The sequence below is a fragment of the Thalassophryne amazonica genome, chromosome 9 (assembly GCF_902500255.1).
Source record: "Thalassophryne amazonica chromosome 9, fThaAma1.1, whole genome shotgun sequence".
Taxonomy (NCBI): Eukaryota; Metazoa; Chordata; class Actinopteri; order Batrachoidiformes; family Batrachoididae; genus Thalassophryne; species Thalassophryne amazonica.
The window spans coordinates 59,438,150-59,453,456 of NC_047111.1; the positions used below are offsets into that span (position 1 = coordinate 59,438,150).

General features: G+C 40.3%; 1 protein-coding gene across 2 annotated transcripts in view; it reads right to left on the reverse strand.

The window, feature by feature from the left end:
• The window catches only part of aldh3a2b (aldehyde dehydrogenase 3 family, member A2b), an 83,852-nt gene extending 77,354 nt beyond the window's left edge, over window positions 1-6,498 (reverse strand). The window contains exon 1 of one of the 2 annotated variants that reach the window (XM_034178139.1): window positions 6,351-6,498. The gene's annotated coding sequence lies outside the window, so the exon portion shown is untranslated. Of the gene's footprint in view, window positions 1-6,338 lie in introns of both variants that reach the window. The other variant, XM_034178140.1, reaches the window with a different exon arrangement.
• Between the last annotated feature and the right edge of the window lie 8,809 nt (window positions 6,499-15,307).

The window sequence follows — 15,307 nt, forward strand, 5'->3', positions numbered from 1 at the left end:
AGGCGTGGAAAAACTCACACATGCGCACGAAGGTTCAAGCTTGGCTGATGTAAAAACATATGAATCAAATCCATATATTTTTTGCATAAAATAAAAAGGTCTGATACTTTTCTCACAGACCTCGTATAAATAAAATTGATTTGATGTAATTTGGTCGATCGCTATCGTTTTAAATGTGCTTTAGAAATAAAGATGAGTTGAGACGGATCTTTTCTGCTGCCTGGATGTTTGTTTGCTGTTTTTAGTGTGAGAGAGACACAGAGAGCAACACACAGCGCATCTGGACGAGAACACAATAAAAACTGACTTAAAAACTGACTTCAAGTGTTGCCAGTCAGCAACAAACTGGATGTTCCACTGTTTTCAATGAGAGGCTGATGGGAAAATTGTGGATTTTTTTTTTATCTTAACAAACAGGAATCACAGACAGCAACAAACTAATTTGTCAGGATTTAAACAGGTTAATCTTTCATGAGTTTTCCATTTTAATACAATGCAGTGCAAAATGTTTCACTGAAGTAAATTATTGTCTGCTTGGTTAACACCAAAAAGTTACCGTGCATGCCACATCACTTTTTCTTTTTTTTTTACTTTAGAGACATAAATGCACCAGACAGAAAGTTGGTTAAATGCCCACCCAAAATTAAATTAGTTTTAGTTAGGGTTATTAAACACTAAACTAAATTAAATACATGACCCCCTGCTTGTTGTAAAAAAAAAAAACAATGACTTTTCACAATATTTTTCTCATCAACCTGTGCTGTCCTGTGCTCTTATTGTGAAAGACTCGTGCAAGAAACAGAAAGTATTCTGTTACAATATGGCTAGCTTTGTACGGACAGCAACAAATGGATTATTTAACTGCAGAGTTGCCTGGATTTAAACACGTAGGCACTTTAAGCTTCTGTGAGGGCCAGAGTTTTCTGTTTTAATACAAACTCTGTGCAAAATGTTTCAGTAAAGTAAACTATTGTGTATGTAGTTAATACTGAAAACTGACCATGCATGTCACCTTTTTTTTCTGCAACAGACATCAAGGTGACAAAGAACCCATTTAATAAATGATAAAAGGATGGGGGGAAGACTCAGACAGGTGATTTATTCTTGATTTGTGGGGAAATCAGATGTTTTATTGAACTGGGCAGTCCGGCAAACGTAATATCTGGCCAGGTTTGTGCAAACACCCACCCCTACTTCAGGCAGAATTTCATGTGGAGTGCCCAGGGTACTCAGACACACGAATACGGTAATCTGTCGTGTGTTTTTCTGATGCAATCTGTCTTAATTTACTTTTAACAGCTATAGTAGGGCCTGCACAAGTTAAAAACGTGGAAGAAATTATTCAGAATCATGTAAGGGGGCGATACATCATCTATATATTAAAAGTGAAGTGGTCTTTGTGTACATGTATACGTGCGTGCATAATTTTATTTAGTAAGTTCAATGTAAGTACATAATGTAAATATGTTAAAAATACATGGATGACAAGAAAGTGAAAACACTTATTTCCTTGTGGTCCATTTACAAATCAAATGACAAAATATAATAATAATAATAATAATAATAATAATAATAAAACTGATAATTATAGTGTGTATATGATAACAAGAACATAAACAATTTATAAATACATTATGACAGTAAATTAACATAAAAATTACTTAATTAACAGGAAATAAAAGGGTTGAGTTCTTCTTCAAAAAACTGAGATCTAAGGTTCTAAAAACAATCTGGACTCACACACCATTCCAACTCATAGAAACGTTGCATAATTTATTAACACCCTTGAAAAATGTCAGCTACCTATTTTATAAACACTACCCAATCTAGAGCACGTGGATCCCCACAGGCAACGTCTGTACACTATCGTCTGTACACTATAACTATGGACTAAATCTTAAACCATTTTTACTCTCCTGAGTCTTAATGGCAGAAGTACATCAACAGAAGTGGAGCACAAAATGAGCCTCAACACTTTTGTGATAAAAGTCATGAAACTCTGAAACAGACATGGGGTCAAATACTTTGCATTGTATTTAAATACAAATACAAATACTTTATATTTTGAGTATTTCAAATACAAATACAAATACTTTCTATGAACTATAAACAACAAATCAACACAAAAACTGATAAACCGGTGACAATTTATTGTGAAAATAGCATGACCAAATACTATTGATAAGTAAAGGATTGAATGTTTTATCACAAATTCACTATTATAATATCACAGGCAATAATCAAACTATCACAATCTATATTCAACACAGTGTCACAGAGAGTCCCAAGTTTGAAAAGTATTTGAAAAAGTATTTGTAAAAGTATTTGGAAATACTTGGGATTGGTGATGTATTTGAAATACAAATACAAATACTTTGAATTCAAAATCAGAAAATACAAATACTCCGAAAAATGTATTTAAGTATTTTCAAATACAAATACTCTGCTCTGAAATGAGCCATTTCAAACTAAAATTTTTCATGTTTGGATAATTGTTACACTAACTGTAGGAATGTGTTGGTAGGTTATTACGGCAGTCACGTGACACCCTAACGTCATTAGCCCAAATGAGGTTGCCGTGGACTTTACCCCATCTCCCTCTGGTGGCCATTTTTGGCCAATGAAAACATTGCAGAACTCTGTACAAATACATGTAATTTGGTCACTTTTCAAAGGGGTCAGACTCGTCAAAGTCAATTTAATGTACAATGGTTAATTTCAGGTCAGCTTGGTGTATAAATCTCACCGTTCCAGGCAGTGATAGCTGTCAGCTGACTGTTAGAAGCAAAAGTAAGTCCCTTCGGCTGCTCCCTTGTTTGCACTTGGGGTCGCCACAGCAAATCCAAGGTGGATCTGCATGTTGAATTGGCACAAGTTTTACGCCGGATGCCCTTCCTGACGCAACTCCACATTACATGGAGAAATGTGGCAGGGGTGGGATTTGAACCCGGGACCTTCTGAACTGAAACCAAGTGCATTAACCACTTGGCCACCAACCAAACCAGTTGATTTCAATAGACAAGCAATGCAGACCAACCGTGTTTTCATCGGGCAGCCAGTCATGGAAGTACGAACTCTTGCCTTAGGATTTGCCACTTTGCCAGAAGTGACGTGTACACCATCCCATAACCCAAATCTTTAAGAGATACATGAACCAAAAGAATTCTCGAGGTCGGCGCCACGTCACTTTGGCGAAGTGGCCAATCTGAAGATGAGAATTTGTACTTCAGTGACTGGCTGCTCGGTGAAAGCTCGCTCGGTCTGTATGCTGTTCCACTGTAATCAGCCGATTTGATTTTGTCTCTAACTTGCTTCTATCAGCCAACTGACAGCTCTCACTGCCTGGAACAATGAGATTTATACACCAAGCTGACCTGAAATGAACCACTGTACATTAAATTCACTTTATTGATGAGACTGACCCCTTTGAAAAGTGATCAAATTACATGTATTTGTATTGCATTTGGTGATGTTTTCACTGACAAAACCCACCCCTAGAGGTTAAATGGCCGGATGACCGACCTCGAGAATAGCTGAAACAAAAAATGTTGGTTGACATGAAGGGAGTAAAAAAACCAAAACCAAAAAGTCTTGGACAATGAAGCCCCAGTCTCCCACATGGCAGACAGGTATACCTACTACTACACAAACGGGGAGTTAACGACGAGTACAAAGTCACAGAACATCAGAAAATTACTGTGGCTGCGCAAGCACAGCCCCAATATTTTGGGTTAGGGGCTGCCTAAGTCGCCTTAATTGAGAGAGTGGCGTCAACTCAGAACATGGCACCATTTTGGTTCCATCTGCACTGAACTACTGAATGAACCTTTAATGTTTTCAACATTTTTTTTTAAATCAACCACATACAGCAACACATCCAGGTGCAGGTGCTATCAAAATAAATATAAAAATAGTTAAGCTATCAAATTTACAATTTATAATGATTTATTTAATTAATTTAAAGCCTGATTTATACAGCTGTGCAGCTGTAACTCCGTGTCATGCAATGACGTGAGTGAGTTTTAAAGTTGTCCGTCACTGGATTATGCTTCATTCTAGACTAAATGTGACCCTCAACAAGCTTTTCTTTCTACAATCATCACCTCCAAATCAAAAGGCAAGCTGTACATTTTCCTCTTTTACCGACTTTGTGCTGTAAAGTTGCAGACTTTTCTGATCCATTTGTAATCAGCATGCGCACTGCAGAAACTATTATAATATGATGGCAGACGAAGGATTGACAGCAGAAAAGTGTCAAATCACAGCCTTTTGTGGTGTCTGATGTAAGAGGTACGTACACGTCAGGCTGCGGGTCCGAGTCTGAGCACAGTGTGAAAAAAGATAAATTGTCGGGCTTTTAATCACAGAAATGACTCCGGTCCCACTTTCCTCAAATCGGTGCGTGTCAGCGCTGAACTTTAATTTGTACCTCTGTTACTTTGCACGTCCAGGCTGTCGGTCTGAGTCTGAGCACGGTGTGAAAAATAATAAACGGTCAGACTTTTAATCAGGGAAATCACTCCGGTCCCACTTTACTCAAATCGGCGAGTGTCAGAGCTGAACTTTTAATTTGTACCTCTGTTACTTTGCATGTCCAGACTGCTCGGGTTTTTAATGGAAATACATTGCAATCGGACAGGACAGTTTATCCGATGCGAGTGAAAATCCGTTGTACAAAATCCATTATATATAGTGTTTATTACATGGAAAACAATTCAAAAACTTTGGGACTTTTTTGTCCGGTAACTGTGAATATTTGGTTTATACGATGACGGTTTAGATGAGTTTTACTTTACATGGGACTGAACAATAAATTTACCTCGCAAAACTTTGACAATGAAGTCACTTCCATCTCACAAGGCTGACTTTATTTTCCCAAATTTTTCTTCTGTTGGGATCTGAAGGGAATCTGTACATCTCGAAGCCCTTGCTGTGTCTATTTGTGCATCCAAATGCACAGCAACCTGGCATTTTCAGAAAATAAATAAATAAAATAGCTGGATTTCCATGTAGACAGATTAACAGTAAATGCTATTTTGAACCCAAGATGGCACCATGAGTCACGTGACCGTTTTTTTCCCCAACTTGTGATGTCGCCACTCACCCTGCTCAGTGTGCCACTCTCATTGGAGCGACATCTCTGCTATTTTGGCATTGTGGGATAGCTCGCCAGACTACTTTCGCCACACTGCTCAGTGTGCCGCTCTCGTTGGAGTGACAACACACAGAATGTCTCTTTGTCCAAGATAGATCTCTTTCAGTGCAGCTTCTTGTTCTGACTTTAACACGAAGTTAACACCCAAGTCTTTCATCGCCAACTGTAAATGATAATCAAAACATTCCAGTCGTATCTTTCTGAACTCTTCCGCATCAAAATCCATAGTGTCAATGATTAGAATGTACTTGAGCAATAACAGGTGAAGTTGCTCATAAACTTTAAATTTCTTAAATATTTATTATGGCAACTCTTATAACTTCAGCTACCTTTATAATTTTATTTCTGATAAATTTTTAGAATTAATTTACATGAGATATTACTCATTATCTCACAGGGAACTACTTTTTGCGCAGGAATTCATCAAGCCCATCAGCCGCCGGCGCGTACTAACACAGAATATCCACAAACTGGACAGTTGTTCGGCCATAACGAGAGTGTCCACTTTTAGCTTGTCATAAGCTAAGCTAAGCTAGTTGTGCTCGTGAGAATGTGGTCGCCACTCTGTCTATAGTTTATATACTGCTGTAAGCACTTCCTTTTTAAATGCAGTCACATGGGACTTACTTAAAACAAAATACAGTGTATGACAGGATTTTTTTTTTTTTTTTAGCCCTATCACCCCTTTAACCTTGGTTCATATAAATTTAAACAGTAAAATTTAGTCTGTCTTAACAACGCACATGAACAGTATTACAGTATTCAAACGTGTACAGTTAGTACAGTTGTTAGTGTTACTCTCCTCCAGCCGCTGTATTATTTGCGTTCTGTTTAACGCCCAACCCTGCTGCCAAACACAATCCTGTTTCTGTGGTTTGTTTGCAGGTAAGTTGCCGGCTGCGGTCTGAAAACGCTTATAAACATGATATATCCAGGCAGCGTTCAGTGTTCAGCCTGCGGGGAGAGAAATGTCTGCTTCATTTTACACACAACTCACACAGCTGCAGACACGACGGACTGTAATAACACACACAGATCAACACAAGCCACATATATAAATATGTGCAGCTTTTGTTCCCTGAACGTTACACCAACCGCGCACTTGGTCCTTGCCGTCGGACGAGTCGCAGTTTTTAGGTCAACATCAAGGACAGAAACCTGAACAGTTTAGCTGAATTCCTACCTGATGGGTTTGGACAGAATTAGCAGATTTAGATCCGTCGCACTTTCGGAGGAGCGATCGCAGAGGAGAGGAAGACATATCACTCTGTGTCCTTCCCCGTTATAAAGCCCCTCCCACAGGAGCTACACCTCTTTCTTTCTCTCTCTCTCTCCCTCCTCTCTCTTTCTCCCCCCCTCTCTTTCTCTCCCCCATCTCTCTTTCTCTCCCCCCTCTCCCCCTCTCTCTTTCTCTCCCCCTTTCTCTCCCCCCCTCTCTCTTTCTCTCTCTCCCCCCTCTCTTTCTCTCCCCCATCTCTCTTTCTCTCCCCCCTCTCCCCCTCTCTCTTTCTCTCCCCCTTTCTCTCCCCCCCTCTCTCTTTCTCTCTCTCCCCCCTCTCTCTTTCTCTCCCCCCCTTCTCTCCCCCCTCTCTTTCTCTCTCCCCCCTCTCTCTTCTCTCCCCCCTTCTCTCCCCCCTCTTTCTCTCCCCCCCTCTCTCTTTCTCTCTCTCCCCTCTCTTTCTCTCCCCCTTTCTCTCTCCCCCTCTCTCTTTCTCTCCCCCTCTCTCTTCTCTCTCCCCCCCCTCTCTCTTTCTCTCTCTCCCCCCCTCTCTTTCTCTCCCCCCCTCTCTCTTCTCTCCCCCCTCTTTCTCTCTCTCCCCCCTCTCTTTCTCTCCCCCCTCTCTCTTTCTCTCCCCCCTCTTTCTCCTCTCTCCCCCCTCTTTCTCTCCCCCCTCTCCCCCCTCTCTCTTTCTCTCCCCCCCTTCTCTCTCTCTCCCCATCCCCTCTTTCTCTCCCCCCCTCTCTCCCCATCTCTCCTCTCTCTCTTTTTCTCCCCCCTCTCTTTCTCTCTCCCCCCTCTCTTTCTCTCCCCCCTCTCTTTCTCTCCCCTCCCTCTTTCTCTCTCTCCCCCTCCCCCTCTTTCTCTCCTCCCTCTCTCCCCTCTCTCTTCTCCCCCCTCTCTTTCTCTCTCCCCCCTCTCTCTTTCTCTCTCTCCCCCTCTCTCTTTCTCTCCCCCTCTCCCCCTCTCTCTTTCTCTCCCCCCTCTTTTCTCTCTCTCTCCCTCTCCCCCTCTTTCTCTCTCCCCCTCTCTCTTTCTCTCCCCCTCTTGCTCTCTCTCCCTCTCTCCCTCTTTCTCTCTCTCCCCCCCTCTCTCTTTCTCTCCCCCCTCTCCCCCTCTCTTTCTCTCCCCCCTCTCTTTCTCTCCCCCCCTTTCTCTCTCTCCGTCTCCCCTCTCTCTTTCTCTCCCCCCTCTCTCTTTCTCTCTCTCTCCCTTTCCCTCTCCCCCCTCCATCTCTCTCTCCATTTTCCTACCCCCTCTCCCCCCCTCTCTCTCACTAGCTGTTTTCCTGACAGAAGGCATCCCTCTGCCAAGATCCAGCTCCTCAGTGTGTCTGTCCTAAGGGTGAGTTCACATTTTTACAACTTTAGTCATATTCAAGGGCAGCACGGTAGCTTAGTGGTTAGCACTGTTGCCTCCCAGCAAGAAAGTCAATTAAGGACCTTCTAACAATTAAGTCAGTTAAGGACCTTGTAACATTTAAGTCAATTAAGGACCTTCTAACATTTAAGTCAGTTAAGGACCTTGTAACAAATAAGTCAGTTAAGGACCTTGTAACATTTAAGTCAATTAAGGACCTTGTAATAAATAAGTCAATTAAGGACCTTGTAATAAATAAGTCAGTTAAGGACCTTGTAACATTTAAGTCAATTAAGGACCTTGTAATAAATAAGTCAGTTAAGGACCTTGTAACATTTAAGTCAATTAAGGACCTTGTAATAAATAAGTCAGTTAAGGACCTTGTAACATTTAAGTCAATTAAGGACCTTGTAATAAATAAGTCAATTAAGGACCTTGTAACAACGCATTAATAACTATTTAGTTTTGGCTTCTCCCATTTGTTGGTGATCAGCTCACCAGTATGAGTACACTTGTTGATTTAGTGCAAGTTTTGTGCTCCATGCCCATGTAGAGACAGCACCAGATGTACAAGAAAACTGGAGCAGGGCTTGAACCCCAAACTGCTCCATCGCAGTGCATTAATTAAGATTTTATTTGATTTGGAGCTCTATAATTAGTGCCATTAATACTTATGTATGATCTTAGTTTTTTTTTGTAGAAAAAGGAATTTCTTTCACATGATACAGTTGTGAAAGGTGATTGTAGCTCAGATGCTTGCTTGATAACGATCTCTTCCAGACTGGATTACTGTTATGTCCAATTGTCTGGTTTACCGTAATTCAGCATCACAGGTCTCCACAGTTGATTCAGAATGCTGCTGCTAGAGTTCTGCCTAGAAGAAAGCTTGACCATATTACCCCAATTTTGGCCTCCCTCCACTGGCTTCCTGTTTGTGTGAGGTCAGGTTTTAAGGTTTTGTTACTAATGTCTACAACCCTCCATGGACTAGTGCCTTCCTATATGGCCCATCTAATTAAACCTTATGGACTAGCCTGTGCTCTGCATTCTCAGGATGCAGGATTACTGTGTATTTCCCAAGGTCAAAAAGAAGTCAGCAGGCCACAGAGCTTTTTCTTATTGTGTACCTGTTCTGTGGCACAATCTGCCTGCTAAGATAAAACAGTCTGATTTTCTGGAGACAGATTAAAGACTCATTTGTTCTTTTGCATGAGTAAGATTCTTGTATTGTACTGAATTACTTTTCACCTCCATCCTACAGTAACTTTACGAAGAATGAAGCAGGTCTCACTCTCATTTCTATATTCTTGGACTGTTAGTGAAGCAAAGGGCTAGCTGTCGGCGACCACATTAGTATCCTGTCTGTGATCCTGTCTATTTTACTGATGAGAAATAGTGTTCTGAGAGTTGTTAGTTCTGGCTGATTTATTCTGCTCTCTCTTTTTGTGTTTGTTGTGGGGTCACTGGATGTGGTCACCTCAAAATTTAATCAACTGTTCTTTGACCCAAGACCTAGCTCATCAAACATCACTGAAATCCATTCATGTCTTCAATCAGCAGACAAACAAATGGACCAAAAATATTACCTCCTTAGCACAGGTAATAAACCAGGGACAAATTTTAATTAGCCATTAATGATGTTAAAAGAAGACACTTTGGCTACCGAATATCCCACCACATATTTACACACTATTATGTCCAATTAATAATCTCGATGTCAGAGGAAAAAACCCAAATGCCCATTCAAGTCTAACTTCCATGTCAAGCTCAATTCCATGATATGACATCACAAGTAACGTGGCTCATACTATTTGTTTTCAAAATTGTTAAGTGTACTGGTTTTCTATGTGAACTAGCTTGGCTAAGCATCAATGTATTTTCTAGGGGTGTCGGAAAAAAATCGATTCATGTCCGAATCGCGATTCTTATTTATTACGATTCTGAATCGATCCAAAATGTCCAAGAATCGATTTTTAAAAAGCATTTTTTAAAACATTTTCTTGCTTATTCGCTGTGTGTACTGTTTGTCAGGCAACGGCTTCCGTACTACAGCGTCTCCACGGGGGGGGGGGGGGTCTGGCGTGCTTCAAACACTTGTGAGCTGCAGAGTTCAGTGGCTGAAGCTTAGCATGGTGGACGAAGAGCTAATTCAGCCAACACCATCTTTGCTGAAGGCAAATGTTGGGGCGCATTTTGGATTTTATTATTTGCTGCATAAGAAGGCGCTTGACATGACTTATGCAGTGTGCAAAATCTGCAAAATGAAAGTCAAGTACTTCGGAAACACTTGAAATCCACAAGCCCACATGCTACGCCATCACCCGGAGCTAAACGGAGAGGAGCAGCGGTCTCTGCCGACTACTGACCAGCGCTTCGCTAAAGTGCCAGCCAACTCTGAACGAGCAAAGCAGATAAGTAAATTTACATCTACAATCACTTGATTAACCTTGTAAAGCTGCATTTTCTTAAACATAAACATTTTTTAGGTAATATAACTATTTCTCAGAGCTCTTTGAATCGAAAATCGATTCTGAATCGAATCGTCACCCCAAGAACCGGAATCGAATTGAATCGTGAGTTGTTGTACGATTCACATCCCTAGTATTTTCTATATAAAATGTTGTCCATTCGGCTGGTCCCATTTTGTTTGGAGTCACCACAGCGGATACAGCCAGATCCACACTGATAACTGGCACAAGTTTTATGCCGGATGCCCTTCCTGATGCAACTCCAGTGTTACCTGGAGAAACACACATAGCCGCTGGTGTTCCAAAGAGGTCTCCCATCCAAGTACTAACCAGATCCTGCACTGCTTAACTTCTGAGATCTGACGGGATCAGACTGACACAGAGCAGACCTCTAAAGTAACACTGCAAATCTGAAATTGTAAATTTGACACCATCACAGTTAAAACTAAACACTTGTGATTGTCACAGAAACCCTGCATTAGTGTTAAATGAAGTGTTTTGAAAGTATTAATCTGATAGTGCTATCTGGTTTACTCATATAGTTGGATCTGGCTAAGACTCAGTTTCCACGGGGACCTGATGAAGAGGCGCATATTCCCAAAAGACTTAAGGTGCACTGACACGTGCATAACTTTGATTCATGCACTTGCACGCCCTGTGTTGTGCAGAAGAGTAAACTCGTTTTTAACGGGTGTAGACTGAACGTGAGAGGAGCGCCGGCATGTGCAATTGTGCAAAGAGAATTTTGAAATGTTCAAAAAATCCTTCACGCATAAATGTCGTGCTACGTGGCGTGATTTGCTCGCCAACAGCTCGTCCAGTGGAGTAAAGAAGAAGTGAACAGAGCAAGTGGTTGCGTCAACGGATCACATCAGAGCGCAGCTGGTCTGAAGGATTATAACGAGATGTTAAATCTATCATAAACATACTTTAACAGCTGCAGAAAAGAAGGAAAGAAAATGCAACTGTTTTATCAAGCCATGACAATGTAAACATGACAAATAATGACTTTTTTAGATGGCTCCAAATGCTTTCTCCAGCTCATTCAGCATGCACGCGTGCGAACGGCACTGCTGGAGTGCTCCTCTGTGATTCAGGAAGCGATTAGAGCTATTTTCAAATTCAATTTGCAGAGAAAATGATTAATCCGCTATGAAATACTTTATATATGCATCGTCCAGCATAGAGTGCGTGGCAGGAGGTGGAACAAAGCACGGCGTCCAGCAGGGAACACAGCGGGTGGGATCATCACGACGATGTGCGTGCAAGTGTGTGTCTCAAAGTCATGTACGTGTCAGTGCATCTTTAATGTTCTTGTGATCAATGTTGTGAGAGCCTTGTGCAGATCTTCAACTTTTAAAGACTTGTAGCAGCATAACAACCTATTCATAATGTAAAAATAGAATTTAGATTTTTATGGGTTAATTGTTACACCCCTTGTTGCTATTGATGTATTGTGTTCACACACACACACACACACACACACACACACAAAGATTTATTTTTTATCAAGAACATATCTTCATGTAGCTAATTTGCTCTGTGTACAGCTGATCCCCAGTGGAGTAGGTCCTGATTCGAACTTGACTAGGAGACTTCTTGGGAAGACCACTTGGAAACACACATCAGGAAACACATCTGATGCAGAACTTGTGCCAAAGCCCAATGCAAATCTATACTTGAACTGCTGCGGTGACCCTGAACAACTACGGGCAGCTGAAAGACACACAACAAGAACATATCGTGCACATTTCGTATCACTGATCGTGAAATATGTGAGATTAAAACTGGACTTTTTAAACTTAAAATATGTCTTGCATAAATCACAAAGGAAAAAGCTGAAAGAACTTTCATTTATGTGTGTGATGACCATCACTTGTTTCTTCTCCATCAAAAACCTTTGTCTACCAGGCTTTTTAGGCTACATTATCATAGAGGTTTTGTTTATTGTACCCACATCAATCAAATTAATTTAACTTGTGATGCAAATCCAGTTTTTCCACGAGTAGCAAGATCCCTGCACGCACCACTTCTCAAGATCCCTAATGACTGCAAGCCACCCCAAGGGGTTCAACACCTTCAACTTTGCTTCAAAGAAGTTAAAGGCAAGTTTCCAAGCCAGTTTAATAGATTATGCTAGGTATATGTCACTGAATTAAGTGATTCTAAATCAAACTAAATTATGAAAAGTTTTTAAAATTATTTTTAAACTTGCAAAAAGTCAAATTAACCAATTAAATTGTCAATCCACAGTCTGTTGATGTTCTTCACACCCTCACTTGAATGCGCACGCACACACACACACACGGATGTCTCCAAACTTGTCAACTGCAAACCCATAACCTTGTTGTTTAGACCACTTACCCTCCAATCCGCTGTGAGCTATCACACCCTTGCCCAGCTCTGCAGGATCACACATTGTCGACTTCTCCCTTTCAAGTGGGTATTCCCCACTTCATTCCCACAAGCTCAGATTACTGTACAGCTCACAAAAGCATTGTTCAACATACCCCAGGCCTAAATCTACAGACGAATCTCCCGACTTAGTGTTTTATATAAACTGCTTAAGTCTCTGAGTGACGAGCTGAAAAAAACAAAACAAAACAAAAACAAACAAAAAACAAATCAACTCCAAATGATCTCATTTCAAGATTGGTCATTTCACTGAAGTGTTTCTATTCTCTATTACAGAAGTGTTGCTGCCTCCAAATCCACAGTTTCTCAGTTGGACCTGGGCAGGCAGTCCATCAGAACACCAACACCAACACTAACCAACACCACTAGACTTTGCTTGTGTGAGGTCCTGGATCCTTCCTTTTCTCCATATTCATTGACTTGGAAATGCATGTGCATCCATCCCATGACTTGTCTCAAGTGAAATAGCTGCAATCTATTTATTTAGTTGTATTATATGAAAATGGTCATGCAATTAATAATAAATATGCCTTGTAATTTATTTAGCTGTCATTATTTTCTTCGCTTTATGGGTTTGAAGTACACAAGTGATGGACACAGTTTAATTAGGTTTAATCAGCTAACATCTAATTATTGACGCTAACTTTTTCGTTAATCAGCTAACAAGTAATTATTGACGCTAACTTTTTCGTTATCTTTGTTGGCTTTTCAGCTAAGCGGAATTCAATTCGTTTCCACTAAATTTATTTCTACTCACTTTAAATCAGCCAACATTTTTTAAAATGTCAAGAAATGTTTGTAAACTCTGAAATCCTAGATTTTTTTTTTCTGTTGGCCCTAACTTTTATTATTGGATTAGCTTTTCATCTACCGTAACTTTGAAAACCATTAGCAGACCAATTAGCTTTCACTAAATTTATTTCTACTCACTTTAAATCAGCCAACATTTTTTAAAATCCATCCATCCATCCATTTTCTTCCGCTTTATCCGGAGTCGGGTCGCGGGGGCAGCAGCTCAAGCAAAACCGCCCAGACCTCCCGATCCACACACGGGAGGTCTGGGCGGCTTTTTTAATTATAAATTAATTATATTTAATTATAAATTAATTAAATTAATTAATTTAATTATAAAAATATTTTTTTAAATGTCAAAAAAAATTTGTAAACTTTAAAATCATACTTTTTTTTCTGTTGGCTCTAACATTTTTGTTATTGTATTAGCTCTTCAGCTAACTTTGGAAACCATTAGCAGACCAATTAGCTTTCACTGAATTTAGTTCTCCTGGTTTAAATCAGTTAGCATTCTTTTAAAATGTTTGTAAACCCTAACAATTATATGTTTGTTTCTGTTGGCTCTAACGTTTTGTTACTGGATTAACTTTTCATCTAACTTTGAAAACTATTAGCGGACCAATTAGCTTTCACTGAATTTTGTTCTACTCACTTTAAATCAGTTAGCATTCTTTTAAAATGTTTGGAAACCCTAACAATCATACATGTTTGTTTCTGTTGGAGCTTATAAACTAAGTGAAATTGACAAGCTGCACAAAGTCAACAAGCATCACCTCGAGATGATGGAGGAGCAGGAGGTCAAGCCAGAGTAAATACATTAATTGGATAATTAAAATTATTTTCCATGTGGTATTCCTATGGGCAGCACGGTGGATTAGTGGTTAGCACTGTTGCCTCACAGCAAGAAGGTCATAGGGTTGATTCCCACCTGTGGCCTTTCTGTGTGGAGTTTGCACGTTCTCCCCTTGTTTGTGTGGGTTCCCTCCGGGTGCTCTGGCTTTCTCCCACATCCAGAGACTTGCAGGTTAGGTTGGAAACTTTAAGGTGTGTGTATGTGTCTGTCTGTGACAGACTGCCGTCCTGTCCAGGGTCTACCCTGCCTCACACCCTATGACTGCTGGGATAGGCTCCAGCCCCCTGTGACTCTTAACTGGAGTAAGCGGTTGAAGATAAGTGAGTATTGTCATGCCTTCATTTTTATTTGTTTAATATGTTCAATACTTTGAATAAACCTTAAGTTGAATGAAAATGTCTGTTTATTTTGTTCATTTTACTATTTGTGTACATATTGACCATCATCTGATCTTGGCATTACAAACTGTTTTTGGAACATTCATATTTACACTTCATCATATTAAAATTTAAGCTCCTTTGGTTTGTTTTTCATGGTTTTACCTGTATCTATCAGAATTTTAAAAATCCAAAGCTGAATATGCAGTACTTTTTAAAGAATTATTGATGAAAATTTTACAAACCCACTCACTGTCTCACTGCCTGACTTCTTTAACCCTACACATGCGCTGCTAATCACAGGGAAAAATAAATCCAATAGTTGTCTTCGGTCACCAGTTAAGTCCACATATAACCGTACAGCAAGACTGGAAAGCACCAAGACCCTAAAAACTGGACCTTCATTATCCTGCAAAGAACTTGGCATCACTAAACATCTGTGTGCAGTGACCCTATGACTCTGTAAGTGCTACCCAGAAATCTCCTTATCTCATAGGCTGAGCTCACAGAGACATGAACATCACTGCTGAGATTAGAGAATTAACAAGTTCGACACTTTCACCTGCTGATGGCTGAGTCCAGGAAGTGATTGACATCTTGGACCTTAGTCTTGATCCAATGCAATCTCGACTCTACATCCTGATTTACCTTCTCTAGTGCTGCCATCAG